This window comes from Rhipicephalus microplus, chromosome 1 (genome assembly GCF_043290135.1).
Source record: "Rhipicephalus microplus isolate Deutch F79 chromosome 1, USDA_Rmic, whole genome shotgun sequence".
In the NCBI taxonomy this organism is placed as follows: Eukaryota; Metazoa; Arthropoda; class Arachnida; order Ixodida; family Ixodidae; genus Rhipicephalus; species Rhipicephalus microplus.
The window spans coordinates 13,428,625-13,452,260 of NC_134700.1; positions in this window are offsets into that span (position 1 = coordinate 13,428,625).

Below are 23,636 nucleotides of genomic sequence, written 5' to 3' on the forward strand. Positions count from 1 at the left end.
TGTTTGGCGTCACGTAGCACGTGAACTTATTATGAGCGGGCAGGTGATTAATTGTCCCTCTTATACAACCTAATGACACCAAGTCTGCCAGTACGAGACACTCGTTCAATGAAATAAGGAAAAGAAGTGTATAACTAAGGGCTAGTTTTCCGTGTTTTAACACAATGTTAATGAGATCTAACAGACAGTAATGCCAAGGAATGTACAGGAGAAGTTATTAGAAACAATGGAATGTAAATAGGAAGAAAGAAAAGTGGAGATAAAAGTAACCAGCCGTGGGCAGGAATCGAACCTGCGACCTTCGAATAACGCGTTCGATGCTCTAACCACTGAGATACCACAGCGGCCTTCCCTCCATCCACTTTTTTGAGTTTATATGTGAATATAGAAGTAGGAGTGACAGTCAGCGCCATCTATGAGCCAAACGACGAATCTGAAAACACACTTATGCGCATGTTTGGCGTCACGTAACACGTGAACCTATTATGAGCGGGCAGCTGAATAATTGTCCCTCTTATACAACCTAAACACACCAAGTCTGCCAGTACGAGACCCTCGTTCAATGAAGTAAGGGAAAGAAGTGTATACCTAGGGGCTCGCTTTCCGTGTTTTAACACAATATTATGAGATCTCACAGGCAGTAATGCCAAGGAATGTGCAGGTGAATTTATTAGAACCAATGGAATGTAAATAAAAAGAAAGAAAAGCGGATGAAAGAATAACCAGCCGTGGGTAGGAACCGAACCTACGACCTTCGAATAACGCGTTCGATGCTCTAACGACTGAGCTACCACAGCGGCGGTCCCTCCATTTACTTTTCTGAGTTTATATAAGAATTTAGAAGTAGGGGTGACAGTCAGCGCCATCTATAAGCCAAACGACGAATGTGAAAACAATCTTATGTGCATGTTTGGCGTCACGTAGCACGTGAACTTATTATGAGTTGGCAGCTGAATAATTGTCCTTCTTATACCACCTAAACACACCAAGTCTGCCAGTACGAGACCCTCGTTCAATGAAATAAGGGAAAGAAGTGTATACCTAAGGGCTCGTTTTTCCGTGTTTTAACACAATATTAATGAGATCTAACAGATAGTAATGCCAAGGAATGTGCAGGGGAAGTTATTAGAACCAATGGAATGTAAATAAAAAGAAAGAAAAGTGGATGAAAAAATAACCAGCCGTGGGCAGGAATCGAACCTACGACCTTCGAATAACGCGTTCGATGCTCTAACTACTGAGCTACCACAGCGGCGGTCCCTCCATCTACTTTTCTGAGTTTATATGTGAATTTAGAAGTAGGAGTGACAGTCAGCGCCATCTATAAGCCAAACGACGAATGTGAAAACACTCTTATGTGCATGTTTGTCGTCACGTATCACGTGAACTTATCATGAGCGGGCAGCTGAATAATTGTCCCTCCTATACAACCTAAACACACCAAGTCTGCCAGTACGAGACCCTCGTTCAATGAAATAAGGGAAAGAAGTGTATACCTAAGGGCTCGTTTTTTCGTATTTTAACACAATATTAATGAGATCTAACAGACAGTCATGCCAAGGAATGTACAGGGGAAGTTATTAGAACCAATAGAATGTAAATAGAAAGAAAGAAAAGTGGATGAAAAAATAACCAGCCGCGGGCAGAAATCGAACCTTCGACCTTCGAATAACGCGTTCGGTGGTCTAACCACTGAGCTACCACAGGGGCCTTCCCTCCATCCACTTTTTTGAGTTTATATGGAAATTTGGAAGTAGGAGTGACAGTCAGCGCCATATATAAGCCAAACGAAGAATGTGAATACTCTCTTATGCGCATGTTTTGCGTCACGTAGCACGTGAACTTACTATGAGCGGGCAGTTGACTAATTGTCCCTCTTATACAACCTAAACACACCAATTCTGCCATTACGAGACACTCGTTCAATGAAATAAGAGAAAGAAGTGTATAACTAAGGGCTAGTTTTTCCGTGTTTTAACACAATATTAATGAGATCTAACAGACAGTAATGCCAGGGAATGTACAGGAGAAGTTATTAGAAACAATGGAATGTAAATAGGAAGAAAGAAAAGTGGATTAATAAGTAACCACCCGTGGGCAGGAATCGAACCTGCGATCTTCGAATAACGCGTTCGATGCTCTAACCACTGCGATACCACAGCGGCCTTCCCTCCATCCACTTTTTTGAGTTTATATGTGAATATAGAAGTAGGAGTGACAGTCAGCGCCATCTATGAGCCAAACGACGAATCTGAAAACACACTTATGCGCATGTTTGGCGTCACGTAGCACGTGAACTTATTATGAGCAAGCAGCTGATTAATTGTCCTTCTTATACAACCTAAACACACCAAGTCTGCCAGTACGAGACCCTCGTTCAATGAAGTAAGGGAAAGAAGTGTATACCTAGGGGCTCGTTTTTCCGTGTTTCAACACAATATTATGAGATCTAACAGGCAGTAATGCCAAGGAATGTGCAGGGGAAGTTATTAGAACCAATGGATTGTAAATAAAAAGAAAGAAAAGTGGATGAAAGAATAACCAGCCGTGGGCAGGAATCGAACCTACGACCTTCGAATAACGCGTTCGATGCTCTAACGACTGAGCTACCACAGCGGCGGTACCTCCATCTACTTTTCTGAGTGTATATGTGAATTTAGAAGTAGGAGTGACAGTCAGCGTCATCTATAAGCCAAACGACGAATTTGAAAACACTCTTATGTGCATGTTTGGCGTCACGTAGCTCGTGAACTTATTATGAGTTGGCAGCTGAATAATTGTCCTTCTTATACAACCTAAACACACCAAGTCTGCCAATACGAGACCCTCGTTCAATGATATAAGGGAAAAAAGTTTATACCTAAGGGCTCGTTTTTCCATGTTTTAACACAATATTATTGAGATCTAACAGACAGTCATGCCAAGGAATGTACAGGGGAAGTTATTAGAACCAATGGAATGTAAATAGAAAGAAAGAAAAGTGGATGAAAAAATAACCAGCCGTGGGCAAAAATCGAACCTTCGACCTTCGAATAACGCGTTCGATGGTCTAACCACTGAGCTACCACAGCGGCCTTCTCTCTATCCACTTTTTTGAGTTTATATGTGAATATAGAAGTAGGAGTGACAGTCAGCGCCATCTATGAGCCAAATGACAAATGTGAAAACACACTTATGCGCATGTTTGGCGTCACGTAGCACGTGAACTCATTATGAGCGGGCAGCTGATTAATTGTCCCTCTTATACAACCTAAACACACCAAGTTTGCTAGTACGAGACCCTCGTTCAATGAAATAAGGGAAAGAAGTGTATACCTTAGGGCTCGTTTTTGCGTGTTTTAACACAATATTATAGAGATCTAACAGACAGTAATGCCAAGGAATGTACAGCGGAAGTTATTAGAAACAATGGAATGTAAATAAGAAGAAAGAAAACTGGTATAAAAAGTAACCAGCCGTGGGCAGGAATCGAACCTGCGACCTTTGAATAACGCGTTCGATGCTCTAACCACTGAGATACCACAGCGGCGGTCCCTCCATCTACTTTTCTGAGTGTATATGTGAATTTAGAAGTAGGAGTGACAGTCAGCGCCATCTATGAGCCAAACGACGAATGTGAAAACACTCTTATGCGCATGTTTTGCGTCACGTAACACGTGAACCTATTATGAGCGGGCAGCTGACTAATTGTCCCTCTTATACAACCTAAACGCACCCATTCTGCGAGTACGAGACCCTCGTTCATTGAAATAAGGGAAAGAAGTGTATTTCTTAGGGCTCGTTTTTGGGTGTTTTAACACAATATTATTGAGATCTAACAGACAGTAATGCCAAGGAATGTACAGGGGAAGTTATTAGAAACAATGGAATGTAAATAGGAAAAAGAAAAGTGGATTAAAAAGTAACCAGCCGTGGGCAGGAATCGAACCTGCGACCTTCAAATAACGCGTTCGATGCTCTAACCACTGAGATACCACAGCGGAATTCCCTCCATCCACTTTTTTGAGTTTATATATGAATATAGAAGTAGGAGTGACAGTCAGCGCCATTTATGAGCCAAACAACGAATGTTAAAACACACTTATGCGCATGTTTGGCGTCACGTAGCACGTGAACTTATTATGAGCGGGCAGGTGATTAATTGTCCCTCTTATACAACCTAATGACACCAAGTCTGCCAGTACGAGACACTCGTTCAATGAAATAAGGAAAAGAAGTGTATAACTAAGGGCTAGTTTTCCGTGTTTTAACACAATGTTAATGAAATCTAACAGACAGTAATGCCAAGGAATGTACAGGAGAAGTTATTAGAAACAATGGAATGTAAATAGGAAGAAAGAAAAGTGGAGATAAAAGTACCAGCCGTGGGCAGGAATCGAACCTGCGACCTTCGAATAACGCGTTCGATGCTCTAACCACTGAGATACCTCAGCGGCCTTCCCTCCATCCACTTTTTTGAGTTTATATGTGAATATAGAAGTAAGAGTGACAGTCAGCGCCATCTATGAGCCAAACGACGAATCTGAAAACACACTTATGCGCATGTTTGGCGTCACGTAACACGTGAACCTATTATGAGCGGGCAGCTGAATAATTGTCCCTCTTATACAACCTAAACACACCAAGTCTGCCAGTACGAGACCCTCGTTCAATGAAGTAAGGGAAAGAAGTGTATACCTAGGGGCTCGTTTTTCCGTGTTTTAACACAATATTATGAGATCTCACAGGCAGTAATGCCAAGGAATGTGCAGGTGAATTTATTAGAACCAATGGAATGTAAATAAAAAGAAAGAAAAGCGGATGAAAGAATAACCAGCCGTGGGTAGGAACCGAACCTACGACCTTCAAATAACGCGTTCGATGCTCTAACGACTGAGCTACCACAGCGGCGGTCCCTCCATCTACTTTTCTGAGTTTATATAAGAATTTAGAAGTAGGAGTGACAGTCAGCGCCATCTATAAGCCAAACGAAGAATGTGAAAACACTCTTATGTGCATGTTTGGCGTCACGTAGCACGTGAACTTATTATGAGTTGGCAGCTGAATAATTGTCCTTCTTATACAACCTAAACACACCAAGTCTGCCAATACGAGACCCTCGTTCAATGAAATAAGGGAAAGAAGTTTATACCTAAGGGCTCGTTCTTCCGTGTTTTAACACAATAATATGAGATCTAACAGGCAGTAATGCCAAAGAATGTGCAGGGGAAGTTATTTGAACCAATGGAATGTTAATAGAAAGAAAGAAAAGTGGATGAAAAAATAACCAGCCGTGGGCAGGAATCGAACCTACGACCTTCGAATAACGCGTTCGATGCTCTAACCACTGAGCTACCACAGCAGCGGTCCCTCCATCTACTTTTCTGAGTTTATATGTGAATTTAGAAGTAGGAGTGACAGTCAGCGCCATCTATAAGCCAAATGACGAATGTGACAACACTCTTATGTGCATGTTTGGCGTCACGTAGCACGTGAACTTATTATGAGTTGGCAGCTGAATAATTGTCCTTCTTATACCACCTAAACACACCAAGTCTGCCAGTACGAGACCCTCGTTCAATGAAATAAGGGAAAGAAGTGTATACCTAAGGGCTCGTTTTTCCGTGTTTTAACACAATAATAATGAGATCTAAGAGACAGTCATGCCAACGAATGTACAGGGGAAGTTATTAGAACCAATGGAATGTAAATAGAAAGAAAGAAAAGTGGATGAAAAATAACCAGCCGTGGGCAGAAATCGAACCTTCGACCTTCGAATAACGCGTTCGACGATCTAACCACTGAGCTACCACAGCAGCCTTCCCTCTATCCACTTTTTTGAGTTTATATGTGAATATAGAAGTAGGAGTGACTGTCAGCGCCATCTATGAGCCAAACAACGAATGTGAAAACACACTTATGCGCATGTTTGGCGTCACGTAGCACGTGAACTTATTATGAGCAGGCGGCTGAATAATTGTCCCTCTTATACAACCTAAACACACCAAGTTTGCTAGTACGAGACCCTCGTTCAATGAAATAAGGGAAAGAAGTGTATACCTTAGGGCTCGTTTTTGCGTGTTTTAACACAATATTATAGAGATCTAACAGACAGTAATGCCAAGGAATGTACAGCGGAAGTTATTAGAAACAATGGAATGTAAATAAGAAGAAAGAAAACTGGTATAAAAAGTAACCAGCCGTGGGCAGGAATCGAACCTGCGACCTTTGAATAACGCGTTCGATGCTCTAACCACTGAGATACCACAGCGGCGGTCCCTCCATCTACTTTTCTGAGTGTATATGTGAATTTAGAAGTAGGAGTGACAGTCAGCGCCATCTATGAGCCAAACGACGAATGTGAAAACACTCTTATGCGCATGTTTTGCGTCACGTAACACGTGAACCTATTATGAGCGGGCAGCTGACTAATTGTCCCTCTTATACAACCTAAACGCACCCATTCTGCGAGTACGAGACCCTCGTTCATTGAAATAAGGGAAAGAAGTGTATTTCTTAGGGCTCGTTTTTGGGTGTTTTAACACAATATTATTGAGATCTAACAGACAGTAATGCCAAGGAATGTACAGGGGAAGTTATTAGAAACAATGGAATGTAAATAGGAAAAAGAAAAGTGGATTAAAAAGTAACCAGCCGTGGGCAGGAATCGAACCTGCGACCTTCAAATAACGCGTTCGATGCTCTAACCACTGAGATACCACAGCGGAATTCCCTCCATCCACTTTTTTGAGTTTATATATGAATATAGAAGTAGGAGTGACAGTCAGCGCCATTTATGAGCCAAACAACGAATGTTAAAACACTCTTATGTGCATGTTTGGCGTCACGTAGCACGTGAACTTATTATGAGTTGGCAGCTGAATAATTGTCCTTCTTATACCACCTAAACACACCAAGTCTGCCAGTACGAGACCCTCGTTCAATGAAATAAGGGAAAGAAGTGTATACCTAAGGGCTCGTTTTTCCGTGTTTTAACACAATAATAATGAGATCTAAGAGACAGTCATGCCAACGAATGTACAGGGGAAGTTATTAGAACCAATGGAATGTAAATAGAAAGAAAGAAAAGTGAATGAAAAATAACCAGCCGTGGGCAGAAATCGAACCTTCGACCTTCGAATAACGCGTTCGACGATCTAACCACTGAGCTACCACAGCAGCCTTCCCTCTATCCACTTTTTTGAGTTTATATGTGAATATAGAAGTAGGAGTGACTGTCAGCGCCATCTATGAGCCAAACAACGAATGTGAAAACACACTTATGCGCATGTTTGGCGTCACGTAGCACGTGAACTTATTATGAGCAGGCGGCTGAATAATTGTCCCTCTTATACAACCTAAACACACCAAGTCTGCCAGTACGAGACCCTCGTTCAATGAAGTAAGGGAAAGAAGTGTATACCTAGGGGCTCGTTTTTCCGTGTTTCAACACAATATTATGAGATCTAACAGGCAGTAATGCCAAGGAATGTGCAGGGGAAGTTATTAGAACCAATGGATTGTAAATAAAAAGAAAGAAAAGTGGATGAAAGAATAACCGCCGTGAGCAGGAATCGAACCTACGACCTTCGAATAACGCGTTCGATGCCCTAACGACTGAGCTACCACAGCGGCGGTACCTCCATCTACTTTTCTGAGTGTATATGTGAATTTAGAAGTAGGAGTGACAGTCAGCGTCATCTATAAGCCAAACGACGAATTTGAAAACACTCTTATGTGCATGTTTGGCGTCACGTAGCTCGTGAACTTATTATGAGTTGGCAGCTGAATAATTGTCCTTCTTATACAACCTAAACACACCAAGTCTGCCAATACGAGACCCTCGTTCAATGATATAAGGGAAAAAAGTTTATACCTAAGGGCTCGTTTTTCCATGTTTTAACACAATATTATTGAGATCTAACAGACAGTCATGCCAAGGAATGTACAGGGGAAGTTATTAGAACCAATGGAATGTAAATAGAAAGAAAGAAAAGTGGATGAAAAAATAACCAGCCGTGGGCAAAAATCGAACCTTCGACCTTCGAATAACGCGTTCGATGGTCTAACCACTGAGCTACCACAGCGGCCTTCCCTCTATCCACTTTTTTGAGTTTATATGTGAATATAGAAGTAGGAGTGACAGTCAGCGCCATCTATGAGCCAAATGACAAATGTGAAAACACACTTATGCGCATGTTTGGCGTCACGTAGCACGTGAACTCATTATGAGCGGGCAGCTGATTAATTGTCCCTCTTATACAACCTAAACACACCAAGTTTGCTAGTACGAGACCCTCGTTCAATGAAGTAAGGGAAAGAAGTGTATACCTTAGGGCTCGTTTTTGCGTGTTTTAACACAATATTATAGAGATCTAACAGACAGTAATGCCAAGGAATGTACAGGGGAAGTTATTAGAACCATTGGAATGTAAATAGAAAGAAAGAAAAGTGGATGAAAAAATAACCAGCCGTGGGCAGAAATCGAACCTTCGACCTTCGAATAACGCGTTCGATGGTCTAACCACTGAGTTACCATGGGGGCCTTCCCTCCATCCACTTTTTTGAGTTTATATGGGAATTTGGAAGTAGGAGTGACAGTCAGCGCCATATATAGGCCAAACGACAAATGTGAATACACTCTTATGCGCATGTCTTGCGTCAGGTAGCAGGTGAACTTATTATAAGCGGGCAGCTGACTAATTGTCCTTCTTATACAACCTAAACACACCAATTCTGCCATTACGAGACACTCGTTCAATGAAATAAGGGAAAGAAGTGTGTAACTAAGGGCTACTTTTTCCGTGTTTTAACACAATATTAATGAGATCTAACAAACAGTAATGCCAAGGAATGTACAGGAGAAGTTATTAGAAACCATGGAACGTAAATAGGAAGAAAGAAAAGTGGATTAAAAAGTAACCAGCCGTGGGCAGGAATCGAACCTGCGACCTTCGAATAACGCGTTCGATGCTCTAACCACTGCGATACCACAGCGGCCTTCCCTCCATCCACTTTTTTGAGTTTATATGTGAATATAGAAGTAGGAGTGACAGTCAGTGCCATCTATGAGCCAAACGACGAATCTGAAAACACACTTATGCGCATGTTTGGCGTCACGTAGCACGTGAACTTATTATGAGCGGGCAGCTGAATAATTGTCCTTCTTATACAACCTAAACACACCAAGTCTGCCAGTACGAGACCCTCGTTCAATGAAGTAAGGGAAAGAAGTGTATACCTAGGGGCTCGTTTTTCCGTGTTTTAACACAATATTATGAGATCTAACAGGCAGTAATGCCAAGGAATGTGCAGGGGAAGTTATTAGAATCAATGGAATGTAAATAAAAAGAAAGAAAAGTGGATGAAAGAATAACCAGCCGTGGGCAGGAATCGAACCTACGACCTTCGAATAACGCGTTCGATGCTCTAACGACTGAGCTACCACAGCGGCCTTCCCTCCATCCACTTTTTTGAGTTTATATGTGAATTTGGAAGTAGGAGTGACAGTCAGCGCCATCTATAAGCCAAACGACGAATGTGAAAACACTCTTATGCGCATGTTTGGCGTCACGTAGCACGTGAACTCATTGTGAGCGGGCAGCTGATTTATTGTCCCTCTTATACAACCTAAACACACGAATTCTGCGAGTACGAGACCCTCATTCAATGAAATAAGGGAAAGAAGTGTATACCTAAGGGCTCGTTTTTCCGTGTTTTAACCCAATATTAATGAGATTTAACAGACAGTCATGCCAAGGAATGTGCAGGGGAAGTTATTAGAACCAATGGAATGTAAATAGAAAGAAAGAAAAGTGGATGAAAAAATAACCAGCCGTGGGCAGAAATCGAACCTTCGACCTTCGAATAACGCGTTCGATGGTCTAACCACTGAGCTACCACAGCGGCCTTCCCTCTATCCACTTTTTTGAGTTTATATGTGAATATAGAAGTAGGAGTGACAGTCAGCGCCATCTATGAGCCAAACGACAAATGTGAAAACACACTTATGCGCATGTTTGGCGTCACGTGGCACGTGAACTTATTATGAGTGGGCAGCTGAATAATTGTCCCTCTTATACAACCTAAACTCACCAAGTTTGCTAGTACGAGACCCTCGTTCAATGAAATAAGAAAAAGAAGTGTATACCTTAGGGCTCGTTTTTGCGTGTTTTAACACAATATTATTGAGACCTAACAGACAGTAATGCCAAGGAATGTACAGGGGAAGTTATTAAAAACAATGGAATGTAAATAAGAAGAAAGAAAACTGGATTAAAAAGTAACCAGCCGTGGGCAGGAATCGAACCTGCGACCTTTGAATAACGCGTTCGATGCTCTAACCACTGAGATACCACAGCGGCCTTCCCTCCATCCACTTTTTTGAGTTTATATGTGAATATAGAAGTAGGAGTGACAGTCAGCGCCATCTATGAGCCAAACGACGAATCTGAAAACACACTTATGCGCATGTTTGGCGTCACGTAGCACGTGAACTTATTATGAGCGGGCAGCTGATTAATTGTCCCTCTTATACAACCTAAACACACCAAGTCTGCCAGTACGAGACCCTCGTTCAATGAAGTAAGGGAAAGAAGTGTATACCTAGGGGCTCGTTTTTCCGTGTTTTAACACAATATTATGAGATCTAACAGGCAGTAATGCCAAGGAATGTGCAGGGGAAGTTATTAGAACCAATGGATTGTAAATAAGAAGAAAGAAAAGTGGATAAAAAATTTACCAGCCGTGGGCAGAAATCGAACCTATGACCTTCGAATAAAGCATTCAATGGTCTAACCACTGAGTTACCACAGCGGCCTTCCCTCCGTCCACTTTTTTGAGTTAATATGTGAATTTAGAAGTAGGAGTGACAGTCAGCGCCATCTATAAGCCAAACGACGAATGTGAAAACACTCTTATGCGCATGTTTGGCGTCCCGTAGCACGTGAACTTATTATGAGCGGGCAGCTGAATTATTGTCCCTCTTATACAATCTAAACGCACCAATTCTGCGAGTACGAGACCCTCGTTCATTGAAATAAGGGAAAGAAGTGTATTCCTTAGGGCTCGTTTTTGCGTGTTTTAACACAATATTAATGAGATCTAACAGACAGTAATGCCAAGGAATGTACAGGGGAAGTTATTAGAAACAATGGAATGTAAATAGGAAGAAAGAAAAGTGGAATAAGAAGAAGCCAGCCGTGGGCAGGAATCGAAGCTGCGACCTTCGAATAACGCGTTCGATGCTCTAACCACTGAGATACCACAGCGGAATTCCCTCCATCCACTTTTTTGAGTTTATATGTGAATATAGAAGTAGGAGTGACAGTCAGCGCCATCTATAAGCCAAACGACGAATGTGAAAACACTCTTATGTGCATGTTTGGCGTCACGTATCACGTGAACTTATCATGAGCGGGCAGCTGAATAATTGTCCCTCTTATACAACCTAAACACAGCAAGTCTGCCAGTACGAGACCCTCGTTCAATGAAATAAGGGAAAGAAGTGTATACGAAGGGGCTCGTTTTTCCGTGTTTTAACACAATAATAATGAGATCTAACAGACAATAATGCGAAGGAATGTACAGGGGAAGTTATTAGAACCAATGAAATGTAAATAGGAAGACAGAAAAGTGGATAAAAAAATAACCAGCCGTGGGCAGGAATCGAACCTACGACCTTCGAATAACGCGTTCGATGCTCTAACCACTGAGCTACCACCGCGGCCTTCCCTCCATCCACTTTTTTGAGTTTATATGTGAATTTAGAAGTAGGAGTGACAGTCAGCGCCATCTATGAGCAAAACGGCGAATGTGAAAACACACTTATGCGCATGTTTGCCGTCACGTAGCACGTGAACTTATTGTGAGCGGGCAGCTGAATAATTGTCCCTCTTATACAACCTAAACACACCAATTCTGCCAGTACGAGACACTCGTTCAATGAAATAAGGGAAAGAAGTGTATAACTAAGGGCTCGCTTTTCCGTGTTTTAACACAGTAATAATGAGATCTAACAGACAATAATGCCAAAGAATGTACAGGGGAAGTTATTAGAACCAATAGAATGTAAATAGGAAGAAATAATAGTGCATAAAAAAATAACCAGCCGTGGGCTGGAATCGAACCTGCGACCTTCGAATAACGCGTTAGCTAACCACTGAGTTACCACAGCGGCCTTCCCTCCGTCCACTTTTTTGAGTTAATATGTGAATTTAGAAGTAGGAGTGACAGTCAGCGCCATCTATAAGCCAAACGACGAATGTGAAAACACTCATATGCGCATGTTTGGCGTCCCGTAGCACGTGAACTTATCATGAGCGGGCAGCTGATTATTTGTCCCTCTTATACAACCTAAACACACCAAGTCTGCCAGTACGAGACCCTCGTTCAATGAAATAAGGGAAAGAAGTGTATACCAAGGGGCTCGTTTTTCCGTGTTTTAACACAATATAATGAGATCTAACAGGCAGTAATGCCAAGGAATGTGCAGGGGAGTTATTAAAACCAATGGAATGAAAATAAGAAGAAAGAAATGTGGATAAAAAAATTACCAGCCGTGGGCAGAAATAGAACCTATGACCTTCGAATAAAGCGTTCAATGCTCTAACCACTGAGTTACCACAGCGGCCTTCCCTCCATTCACTTTTTTGAGTTAATATGTGAATTTAGCAGTAGAAGTGACAGTCAACGCCATCTATAAGCCAAACGACGAATGTAAAAACACTCTTATGTGCATGTTTGGCGTCACGTAGCACGGGAACTTATTATGAGCGGGCAGCTGAATAATTGACCCTCTTATACCAGCTAAACACACCAAGTCTGCCAGTACGAGACCCTCGTTCAATGAAATAAGGGAAAGAAGGCTATACCTAGGGGCTCGTTTTTCCTTGTTTTAACACATTAATAATGAGACCTAACAGATAGTAATGCCAAGGAATGTACAGGGGAAGTTATTAGAACCAATGGAATGTAAATAAGAAGAAAGAAAAGTGGATAAAAAACCAGCCGTGGGCAGAAATCGAACCTATGACCTTCGAATAACGCGTTCGATGCTCTAACGACTGAGCTACCACAGCGGCGGTCCCTCCATCTACTTTTCTGAGTTTATATGTGAATTTAGAAGTAGGAGTGACAGTCAGCGCCATCTATAAGCCAAACGACGAATGTGAAAACACTCTTATGTGCATGTTTGGCGTCACGTAGCACGTGAACTTATTATGAGTTGGCAGCTGAATAATTGTCCTTCTTATACAACCTAAACACACCAAGTCCGGAAATGTTGTAGGCCCGTGTACTCAGATTTGGGTGCACGTTAAAGAACCCCAGGTGGTCAAAATTTCCGGAGCCCTCCACTACGGCGTCTCTCATAATCAAATGGTGGTTTTGGGACGTTAAACCCCACAAATCAATCAATCATAAACACACCAAGTCTGCCAATACGAGACCCTCGTTCAATGAAATAAGGGAAAGAAGTGTATACCTAAGGGCTCGTTTTTCCGTGTTTTAACACAATAGTAATGAGATCTAACAGACAGCAATGCCAAGGAAAGTACAGGGTAAGTTATTAGAACCAATGGAATGTAAATAGGAAGAAAGATAAGTGGATGAAAAAATAACCAGCCGTGAGAAGGAATCGAACCTGCGACCATCGAATAACGCGTTAGATGCTCTAACCACTGAGCTACCACAGCGGCCTTTCCTCCATCCACTTTTTTGAGTTTATATGTGAATATAGAAGTAGGAGTGACAGTCAGCGCAATCTATGAGCAAAACGACGAATGTGAAAGCACACTTATGCGCATGTTTGGCGTCACGTAGCACGTGAACTTATTGTGAGCGGGCAGCTGAATAATTGTCCCTCCTATACAACCTAAACACACCAATTCTGCCAGTACGAGACACTCGTTCAATGAAATAAGGGAAAAAAGTGTATAACTAAGGGCTAGTTTTTCCGTGTTTTAACACACTATTAATGAGATCTAACAGACAGTAATGCCAAGGAATGTACAGGGGAAGTTATTAGAAACATTGGAATGTAAATAAGAAGAAAGAAAACTGGATTAAAAAGTAACCAGCCGTGGGCAGGAATCGAACCTGCGACCTTCGAATAACGCGTTCGATGCTCTAACCACTGAGCTACCACAGCGGCGGTCCCTCCATCTACTTTTCTGAGTTTATATGGGAATTTAGAAGTAGGAGTGACAGTCAGCGCCATCTATGAGCCAAACGACAAATGTGAAAACACACTTATGCGCATGTTTGGCGTCACGTGGCACGTGAACTTATTATGAGCGGGCAGCTGAATAATTGTCCCTCTTATACAGCCTAAACTCACCAAGTTTGCTAGTACGAGACCCTCGTTCAATGAAATAAGGGAAAGAAGTGTATACCTTAGGGCTCGTTTTTGCGTGTTTTAACACAATATAATGAGATCTAACAGACAGTAATGCCAAGGAATGTACAGGGGAAGTTATTAGAAACAATGGAATGTAAATAAGAAGAAAGAAATCTGGATTAAAAAGTAACCAGCCGTGGGCAGGAATCGAACCTGCGACCTTTGAATAACGTGTTCGATGCTCTAACCACTGAGATACCACAGCGGCCTTCCCTCCATCCACTTTTTTGAGTTTATATGTGAACATAGAAGTAGGAGTGACAGTCAGCGCCATCTATGAGCCAAACGACGAATCTGAAAACACACTTATGCGCATGTTTGGCGTCACGTAGGACGTGAACTTATTATGAGCGGGCAGCTGATTAATTGTTCCTCTTATACAACCTAAACACACCAAGTCTGCCAGTACGAGACCCTCGTTCAATGAAGTAAGGGAAAGAAGTGTATACCTAGGGGCTCGTTTTTCCGTGTTTTAACACAATATTATGAGATCTAACAGGCAGTAATGCCAAGGAATGTGCAGGGGAAGTTATTAGAACCAATGAATTGTAAATAAGAAGAAAGAAAAGTGGATAAAAAATTTACCAGCCGTGGGCAGAAATCGAACCTATGACCTTCGAATAAAGCGTTCAATGGTCTAACCACTGAGTTACCACAGCGGCCTTCCCTCCGTCCGCTTTTTTGAGTTAATATGTGAATTTAGAAGTAGGAGTGACAGTCAGCGCCATCTATAAGCCAAACGACGAATGTGAAAACACTCTTATGCGCATGTTTGGCGTCCCGTAGCACGTGAACTTATTATGAGCGGGCAGCTGAATTATTGTCCCTCTTATACAACCTAAACGCACCAATTCTGCGAGTACGAGACCCTCGTTCATTGAAATAAGGGAAAGAAGTGTATTCCTTAGGGCTCGTTTTTGCGTGTTTTAACACAATATTAATGAGATCTAACAGACAGTAATGCCAAGGAATGTACAGGGGAAGTTATTAGAAACAATGGAATGTAAATAGGAAGAAAGAAAAGTGGAATAAAAAGAAGCCAGCCGTGGGCAGGAATCGAACCTGCGACCTTCGAATAACGCGTTCGATGCTCTAACCACTGAGATACCACAGCGGAATTCCCTCCATCCACTTTTTTGAGTTTATATGTGAATATAGAATAGGAGTGACAGTCAGCGCCATCTATAAGCCAAACGACGAATGTGAAAACACTCTTATGTGCATGTTTGGCGTCACGTATCACGTGAACTTATCATGAGCGGGCAGCTGATTAATTGTCCCTCTTATACAACCTAAACACAGCAAGTCTGCCAGTACGAGACCCTCGTTCAATGAAATAAGGGAAAGAAGTGTATACCAAGGGGCTCGTTTTTCCGTGTTTTAACACAACAATAATGAGATCTAACAGACAATAATGCGAAGGAATGTACAGGGGAAGTTATTAGAACCAATGAAATGTAAATAGGAAGACAGAAAAGTGGATACAAAAATAACCAGCCATGGGCAGGAATCGAACCTACGACCTTCGAATAACGCGTTCGATGCTCTAACCACTGAGCTATCACCGCGGCCTTCCCTCCATCCACTTTTTTGAGTTTATATGTGAATTTAGAAGTAGGAGTGACAGTCAGCGCCATCTATGAGCAAAACGGCGAATGTGAAAACACACTTATGCGCATGTTTGCCGTCACGTAGCACGTGAACTTATTGTGAGCGGGCAGCTGAATAATTGTCCCTCTTATACAACCTAAACACACCAATTCTGCCAGTACGAGACACTCGTTCAATGAAATAAGGGAAAGAAGTGTATAACTAAGGGCAAGTTTTTCCGTGTTTTAACACAATATTAATCAGATCTAACAGACAGTAATGCCAAGGAATGTACAGGGCAAGTTATTAGAAACAATGGAATGTAAATAAGAAGAAAGAAAACTGGATTAAAAAGTAACCAGCCGTGGGCAGGAATCGAACCTGCGACCATCGAATAACGCGTGCGATGCTCTAACCACTGAGCTACCACAGCGGCGGTCCCTCCATCTACTTTTCTGAGTTTATATGGGAATTTAGAAGTAGGAGTGACAATCAGCGCCATCTATGAGCCAAACGACGAATGTGAAAACACTCTTATGTGCATGTTTGGCGTCACGTAGCACGTGAACCTATTATGAGTTGGCAGCTGATTAATTGTCCCTCTTATACAACCTAAATACACCAAGTCTGCCATTACGAGACCCTCGTTCAATGAAATAAGGGAAAGAAGTGTGCACCAAGAGGCTCGCTTTTCCGTGTTTTATTTATTTATTTTTATTTTATTTATTTAGGAATACTGCAGGCCTTAATAGGCCCAGGCAGGAGGGGAAAAGTACGAACAAAAGTACAAAGTCTGCAAATATCAAGAATATATACAAGTAGGATCTATACAAAGCAACAACAAAGTGAATCTACTAACAAGTAAATGAGCACTAAAAGAAATGTGATACAAAGAAAAATAATATGAGAAGATAAACAATACAGAACTATCTAATCAATGTACAAAGGAGTTAGTAAAATACTGGATCACTGTATTGAAAGAGGCAGGGCTAGATCTAGGATGAAATGGATGCGATAGAGTCGGTGTTGCTGAGTGTACTAAGAGGTAGGCTGTTCCAGTCGGCTACTGTTCGAGGAAAAAAGGAATACTTAAAGATGTTGGTTCTGGTATTGTAAGGCGTTAATGTGGCAGAGTGGCGATGTCTTGTTCGGCGAGCAGTGAGAGGCTTTATGTAAGGTTCAGGAGAAAGAGACAATTTGTTTTTATACAGTAAGAATAGAAATTTAAGCCTGTGAATTTTTCTTCTTAGTTGCAAGGACTGAATGTTGTGTGGGGCGATTAGGTCACTTGGAGAGTCACTGGTGCAATATTTGGAGAAGATGAATCTTACTGCTTTACGTTGGATCCCCTCTAGCGCATCGATGTTAGTTTTACTGTAAGGATCCCATACGATAGCTGCATATTCAAGCTTAGGACGGACAAGAGAGGTATAAGCGGTTAGACGGGTCTCGGGAGGAGCATGTTTTAATTTGTGTCTGAGGTAGCAGAGTTTTTTGAAGGCTGAGTCGCAAAGGTGAGAGATGTGGGAGTTCCAACTGAGATTATTAGTTATGATGACACCCAGGTACTTATATTCATCAACCTCTGTAAGAGGCATGGATGCAAGATTATACGTAAACGAAAGTTTATTAATTTTTTTGGTGATTTTCATAAATACTGTTTTATTAATATTAAGCTGCATGTCCCAGCGTTCGCACCATGTTAAAATTTTTTGAAGGTTAGAGTTTAGGGTGATTTGGTCTTGCTGGCAGGTAATTTCATTAAAGAGTAAGCAGTCATCAGCGAATAATTTTATCTGTAAAGGTTCAGTAATAGAGTCAACTATGTCATTAATGTATATATTAAACAATAAAGGTCCAAGAACACTTCCTTGGGGAACTCCAGAAGTAACAGCAAGGTCACTCGAACAGCAATTATCAATTGCAACAAATTGCCTACGGTTAGTGAGGTAAGCAGAAATCCAATTTACTAGGTATGAGGGAACGTCCAGATGAACAAGTTTTTCGATTAGTTTCGCGTGTGACACGAGATCAAACGCCTTCCTAAAATCCAGAAATATGATGTCAGTTTGTCCTGATTTGTCGACAACGCTAGCGAGACTGTGAATTACAGTAGTTCATTGGGTTACAGTGGAGAGGCCCTTCCTAAATCCATGCTGCATAGGAGTTAAAATAGCTCGATCATCAAGAAACCTAGCGATTTCGTTAGCAATAATGTGTTCTAAAAGTTTACAACAAGAGGAGGTTAGTGATATGGGGCGGTAGTTTTGAACTAATGATGGATCGCCTTTCTTTAGGATAGGAATGACACGAGCAGATAGCCAGTCGTTCGGAAGCACTGCTGAAGATAGTGATGCACGAAAGATGATAACAAAAAAACGCGATAGCATTTCGGCGTATCTGTGAAGAAACACGTTTGGTAAGTTGTCAGGCCCGGGTGATGATTTTGTTTTTATATTCAACAGCATAGAAAAGACGCCAGGCAAAGAAACAAAACTAAAGTCATCCTTCACCAATGTGTGATTCAGGCAACGGGGAACAGGCGAGTTTGAAAATATACTATCAAAATAAGCATTGAAGTGAACAGCGATCTCTTGTTTAGCGACGACAGGATTGCCCGCGTGCATAATATGGTCAACTGGTTTACTTTTTTTGCTGAGAAAGCTCCAAAACTTGCTGGGAGCAGTTCGGATGAAGTTAGGCAGGGTAAATTGAAAGTAACGAAGTTTAGCTGCCCTAACAGCCTCGTTTAATTTAGCTTGGCATGGTACGATTTCGTCACGAGAAATACCCCGTCGTCTCAGACGTTTGACTTTTCTCTTCGCATGCACTATCTCACGCGTCATCCAGGGAGTAGGTTTGGATGTTTTTTTAGTTCTGCTTGGAATAAAGTTGTCGATACAGTGCATACAAATATTCTTAAATTCGTCCCAAAGTTTAGCAGCGTCATGTCCCCCAAAAGCACTCAGACTATCATCAAGGTAATCTAGTACGCTCTCATCATTAGCACGTGAATAATCCTTTACAGAAACAGTTTTACAACTAGTAGACTTGGGAAGATCGATGGTACAGGAAAAAGCCACAAGTTCGTGATCAGAAATGCCTTGTTCAACAGAAAACTCTTGAAAAGTCTGGCTAATAAATATGAGGTCAAGTATTGAAGCAGAAGCAGCGCTAATTCGTGTAGGCTCAGTAACCACTTGCTGTAAGTTATGCATCAAAATAATGTCACGCAAATGTTCATTGTTTACGCTCACATCAGCGCTATATGTACCGCGAATCCAGTCAATGCCCGGTAGATTGAAATAACCTATTAAAAAATTTTATTGTGTACAAAAGATGTCATGTGTTTATGCAGATCTTGAAGAAATAGCGGAGGGGAATCAGGGGCTCGATAAACAGCAAATAATAGAAAAGATGTATTACGGCATAAAATTTTTAAAGAAAGCGTTTCAAGATTAGCTGTCTGACGGAGGAGAACTGCGGTGATATCTTGCCTCACCAAGACAGCAACACCACCACCCCTTGTATGCCTATCGCGACGGAAAGCACGGTAATCAGAGGGAAAAACGTCAGTATCATCTATTTCGTCATGCAACCAGGTCTCCGTGATGACGACCACGTGTGGGTTATGCCCAAGAATAACCGCTTCAAGCTTATCAGTTTTATTAAGAACACTTCGTGCATTAATGTTCAAAATTCGGAAATCACGAGGTGGAGGAAGTCAGTCCTTTTTTGAAGTGCTACGATAGTTATGAATTTTAACCCTGCCGTTGGTGGGATCGCTCCATATAAAGTAATCGTTATCGACTCGCAGTTTCTCGTCTATCAAAGTGACTTTCTTGCCATCTTTTTTTTCTGCTTTCGCACTGTCCCATAGCAATTTACGTTTTCTGAGTGTTTCACGCGAGTAATCGTTTTGTACGGAAAAGCTTGTCCCTTTTAGCTTGTAGGCGTTTTTTAGAACATCACGTTTTTCATTAAAGTTTTGAAAAAAAATGATAACTGGTCTTTGTTTACCCGGCTTCCCTAGACGATAAATTCTTCCAATCGAGCTACAATGTACATTTAATTTCTCGGAAAATATATCGGTAACAACTTTTTGCTTAAGCTCAGTTTCCGTTTCACCGGCTTCCTCTTGAAGACCGAAGATCAACAGATTAGAACGCCTACTCCTGTCTTCTAAGTCCACAATTTTGGATTCTAGAGATTTTACGGTCCGTTCAAGATCATCTACACGAGCAGCACGTTTTTCTAATTCAGTGAACCGACGGCCCCAATCAGCGAAAATCTTTTCCATGTTATTTTGCTGTGTTCTAAGAGCCGCCACATCTTTAACCAATTTGGCTTGTCCTACCAGTAGTTCTTGCAGCATTTTTTCTATGTCGGGACCTGGATTTGTCTCAACATCACCGCACAATAGAAGCAAGCATGCACAGTACATTTCGTAAGCGATACTAGCACAACGCCGTGGGCACGGCAAGACCAAAAGGCAGCGGTAATCGCTCTTGAACGAAGCAGAGTAATAACTAACCTGCATTAAGCAGAGAAATGGCTTGTGAGGCCACATGCCCACAGCTGGTCCGCCGTGCCCACTGAAGGTGTGCAGTTTCAGTCGTCCTTTTATAGAGTTGTTGACCGATGTCACATGACGTGCAGGTGGCGCTGGGGTTGACGTGGGTGTGACCAAGGCTGGCATGAGAAGAAAGGTTGCTTGATAAGCCTCCGTCGGTGATCCCGTGTTAAGAAACCACGTGGAAGGAACAGGCACGTTTTGACAGCTTGTAGATCCGGTAGAACAGAAGTTTGGATGATACGTCGCTCCGGTCAAACCAAAAACGAGCACCTGCATTAAGCAGAGAAATGGCTTGTGAGGCCACATGCCCGCAGCTGGTCCGCCGTGCCCACTGAAGGTGTGCAGTTTCAGTCGTCCTTTTATAGAGTTGTTGACCGATGTCACATGACGTGCAGGTGGCGCTGGGGTTGACGTGGGTGTGACCAAGGCTGGCATGAGAAGAAACGTTCCTTGATAAGCCTCCGTCGGTGATCCCGTGTTAAGAAACCACGTGGAAGGAACAGGCACGTTTTGACAGCTTGTAGATCCGGTAGAACAGAAGTTTGGATGATACGTCGCTCCAGTCAAACCAAAAACGAGCACCTGCATTAAGCAGAGAAATGGCTTGTGAGGCCACATGCCCGCAGCTGGTCCGCCGTGCCCACTCCTGTTTTACTGTTTTAACACAGTAATAATGAGATCTAACAGACAATAATACCAAAAAATGTACAGGGGAAGTTATTAGAACCAATAGAATGTAAATAGGAAGAAATAATAGTGCATAAAAAAATAACCAGCCGTGGGCTGGAATCGAACCTGCGACCTTCGAATAACGCGTTAGCTAACCACTGAGCTACCACAGCGGCCTTCCCTCCATCCACTTTTTGAGTTTATATCATAATTTAGAACTAGGAGTGACAGTCAGCGCCATCTATAAGCCAAACGACGAATGTGAAAACACACTTATGCGCATGTTTGGCGTCACGTAGCACGTGAACTTATTATGAGCGGGCAGCTGATTAATTGTCCCTCTTATACAACCTAAACACACCAAGTCTGCTAGTACGAGACCCTCGTTCATTGAAGTAAGGGAAAGAAGTGTATACATAGGGGCTCGTTTTTCCGCGTTTTAACACAATATTATGAGATCTAACAGGCAGTAATGCCAAGGAATGTGCAGGGGAAGTTATTAAAACCAATGGAATGTAAATAAGAAGAAAGAAAAGTGGATAAAAAAATTACCAGCCGTGGGCAGAAATCGAACCTATGACCTTCGAATAAAGCGTTCAATGGTCTAACCACTGAGTTACCACAGCGGCCTTCCCTCCGTTCACTTTTTTGAGTTAATATGTGAATATAGCAGTAGGAGTGACAGTCAGCGCCATCTATAAGCCAAACGACGAATGTAAAAACACTCTTATGTGCATGTTTGGCGTCACGTAGCACGGGAACTTATTATGAGCGGGCAGCTGAATAATTGACCCTCTTATACCAGCTAAACACACCAAGTCTGCCAGTACGAGACCCTCGTTCAATGAAATAAGGGAAAGAAGGCTATACCTAGGGGCTCGTTTTTCCTTGTTTTAACACATTATTAATGAGACCTAACAGATAGTAATGCCAAGGAATGTACAGGGAAAGTTATTAGAACCAATGGAATGTAAATAAGAAGAAAGAAAAGTGGATAAAAAAACCAGCCGTGGGCAGAAATCGAACCTATGACCTTCGAATAACGCGTTCGATGCTCTAACGACTGAGCTACCACAGTGGCGGTCCCTCCATCTACTTTTCTGAGTTTATATGTGAATTTAGAAGTAGGAGTGACAGTCAGCGCCATCTATAAGCCAAACGACGAATGTGAAAACACACTTATGCACATGTTTGGCATCACGTAGCACGTGAACTTATTATGAGCGGGCAGCTGATTATTTGTTCCTCTTATACAACCTAAACACACCAAGTCTGCCAGTACGAGACCCTAGCTCAATGAAATAGGGGAAAGATGTGTATACCTAAGGGCTCGATTTTCCGTGTTTTAACACAATATTAATGAGATCTAACAGACAGTCATGCCAAGGAATGTATAGGGGAAGTTATTAGAACCAATGGAATGTAAATAAGAAGAAAAGTGGATGAAAAAATAACCAGCCGTGGGCAGGAATCGAACATACGACCTTCAAATAACGCGTTCGATGCTCTAACCGCTGGGCTACAACAACGGCCTTCCCTCCATCCACTTTTTTGAGTTTATATGTGAACATAGAAGTAGGAGTGACAGTCAGCGCCATCTATGAGCCAAACGACGAATCTGAAAACACACTTATGCGCATGTTTGGCGTCACGTAGCACGTGAACTTATTATGAGCGGGCAGCTGATTAATTGTTCCTCTTATACAACCTAAACACACCAAGTCTGCCAGTACGAGACCCTCGTTCAATGAAGTAAGGGAAAGAAGTGTATACCTAGGGGCTCGTTTTTCCGTGTTTTAACACAATATTATGAGATCTAACAGGCAGTAATGCCAAGGAATGTGCAGGGGAAGTTATTAGAACCAATGAATTGTAAATAAGAAGAAAGAAAAGTGGATAAAAAATTTACCAGCCGTGGGCAGAAATCGAACCTATGACCTTCGAATAAAGCGTTCAATGGTCTAACCACTGAGTTACCACAGCGGCCTTCCCTCCGTCCGCTTTTTTGAGTTAATATGTGAATTTAGAAGTAGGAGTGACAGTCAGCGCCATCTATAAGCCAAACGACGAATGTGAAAACACTCTTATGCGCATGTTTGGCGTCCCGTAGCACGTGAACTTATTATTGTCCCTCTTATACAACCTAAACGCACCAATTCTGCGAGTACGAGACCCTCGTTCATTGAAATAAGGGAAAGAAGTGTATTCCTTAGGGCTCGTTTTTGCGTGTTTTAACACAATATTAATGAGATCTAACAGACAGTAATGCCAAGGAATGTACAGGGGAAGTTATTAGAAACAATGGAATGTAAATAGGAAGAAAGAAAAGTGGAATAAAAAGAAGCCAGCCGTGGGCAGGAATCGAACCTGCGACCTTCGAATAACGCGTTCGATGCTCTAACCACTGAGATACCACAGCGGAAT